Source organism: Penaeus chinensis, chromosome 23 (assembly GCF_019202785.1).
Source record: "Penaeus chinensis breed Huanghai No. 1 chromosome 23, ASM1920278v2, whole genome shotgun sequence".
Lineage (NCBI taxonomy): Eukaryota > Metazoa > Arthropoda > Malacostraca > Decapoda > Penaeidae > Penaeus > Penaeus chinensis.
In genome coordinates this window covers 3,873,097-3,875,596 of record NC_061841.1, presented here as the reverse complement: position 1 = coordinate 3,875,596, position 2,500 = coordinate 3,873,097, and the positions used below count along the sequence as shown (strand labels likewise).

Here is a 2,500-nt window from a genome sequence, read left to right as displayed (position 1 = left end):
CTCCCTCCGGACTTCTCCCCTAGTGCCCGTAACCCCTCGCTCGTACCCTCTACTACTCTCCCCCCCCCCCCCCCTCGCTCGTGCCCACCCTCTGCTACCCACCTTCCTCTCCTATGCCCGTGGTCCCTACCCTTCCCCTTACCTGTCTCCCCTCGCCTGTGTTCCCTACCGGGCCACTCCCCTCTCCCTTCCCCGTGCCCTCTACCTCCCCCACCCCCTCCCCCCTCCCCTCCTTTCCCTCGTGCCCCCCCCCCCCCCCCCCGCCTGCTCCCTCCCTCTCGACTCTCATATCAGCCGAAAGTCCTGAGGCGGCCGGCAGAGGGCAGGGCGGGCACCAGAAACCCTCTCGGCGATATTTTGGTGCCCTGGCGGAGGTGCCTTACAGTGCCACCTCCCTTGCCATCGCCTTCGTTGCTAAGTCCAAGTCTCTAGACTCAGGTGGGTGTGGACGCGAGGACGGGAAATTGCGTTTAAAAAAAAAGAAAAGAAAGATGATAATATTACTTCGAATTTGCTGATAATCGTTTTCTTTCTTTCTTTTCTTTCTTTCTCTGTTTTTTTTTTCGGTTTTATGCAAGCGTGCGGAAACAAGATATGGATTGGTGTACGTCGCGAATACAGTCGTGTATTGGCGAAGGGTTGTGCGTGTGCGCGTGTGTCTGTAGCCGAAGGTGGTGCTTGAGAGATGGCGCCCCAGTGGGAAAATGGGCGAGAGATAAAAATAGAAAAAGATACCCTTATGTAGATCGTGTTTGATTAAGATTATTCCTAAGAGAATACACACCTAAATGTACCGGTGACGCAGAGTGTATATGTGCCAGTGCCAGAGACAGTGTCAGTGCCAAGACATAATATATATAGATATATGATCCGCAAGTTCATACATGAATTATACCGGAGCGTGTATCTTAAATCCTGGAAATGATAGACGGCTACCGAAAAGCAGATAACTGTTAATGGAGTGGGTCCTAACCAGTGCTGTAGTCGGCGACGGTGCCAGTGATCGAGGAGCGAGTGCCAACAAGTGCCAAGTACCCAGGATTCTCCACCAAACTGCCGGGAGTGTCAGTCATGGTTTCGTAAACATTGCAAATGCTTTCCTACAACTTTAAACACACTGGTAGGACGCTGTACCTGCCCTGAATTTTTTTTTTTTTTTTTTTTCCTTCTCCTTGAGGTAAAAACAACAAAAACACGAAGCAATGAAGAGACTATTATTGCGTTTGTTGCCTCACTTCACCTCCAGACACTTAGCTGAAGTAATGAGTTCCCTCTCGGAAATGAGAATTTCTCTTTTCTCTGTTTCTATTTTCATTTCATGGTGCAGTCATTTCCAAAAGAAGAGGTCCATGTATATTAATTATCAATACTCTTAATTGGGCAAAACGTACACATAGTTTTTTTCATAGAGAAACATAACCCACGAACAAGACTTGAATATACTGGATCAATTATAATTAAGGAGCAACACCTAGGTCTTGATATCAAAATTGAATGTGCTGTAAAGAAGGTTGTATATAACATATTAGGTAAACAAAACATGAATAAGGTTTTTGGCAGATTATTTATTTTCAATCTTAAATCTATTATCATTATTATAGCTACTTTCTTTTTTTTTTATTATTGATAGTGATTATTTTGTTCTTGTTCTTGTTACGTTATAGGTATTAACGAGATTTTCTCATTATCATTAATAATGATAATGGTGGCGATAAAGATAATGATAGTGATAATAAGAAGAATGATAATATCATTATCATGCTTATGATTATCATCACTATTATTATTGTTGTCCTTAACATCATTATCATTATCCTTATCATCATCATCATCATCATCATCATCATCATCATCATCATCATCATCACCATCATTATTACTATTACTAATAATGATATTACTATTATTATTATTATTATCATTATCATCATTATTGATATTGTCATTATTCTTATTATTACCATTATTATTATCGATATCAATTTTCTTATTCTTATTCTTGTTATTGTTTTCATTATTATCATTATCATTATTATTACTACTATTATTATCATTATTGTATCATCATTATTTTGTTATTTTTCACTGAATTATCATTATTATCATAATCATATTTTAAATGTTATTATTATTATTATTATTATTATTATTATTATTATTATCATCATCATTATTTTTTTAAATTATTATTAATAGTACTATTAATTTTATTCTTAAAAATGTTAGTATCATTATTATCATTATTATTATTATTATTATTATTATTATTATTATTATTATTATTATATCATCATTATTATTATTATCATCATCATTATCATTATCATTATCATTATTATTATCATTATCATTATCATTGTTTTCATTATTTCTGTTATTGCTATTATTATTATTATCACAATGATTTGTATCATTATTTTTATTTTCATTAATATTATAAATATCATCATCATCATAATCATCATCATCATCATCATTTTTATCATCATTATATAATTTT

At 35.9% G+C, this 2,500-nt stretch overlaps 1 protein-coding gene across 1 annotated transcript in view; it reads left to right on the top strand.

Annotated features, from left to right (window-relative positions):
• The first annotated feature begins 305 nt into the window (after positions 1 to 305).
• Positions 306 to 2,500, top strand: part of LOC125037461 (nascent polypeptide-associated complex subunit alpha, muscle-specific form-like) — a 31,521-nt gene continuing 29,326 nt past the window's right edge. Inside the window, 1 exon segment of the mRNA XM_047630606.1 lies at positions 306 to 438. The gene's annotated coding sequence lies outside the window, so the exon portion shown is untranslated.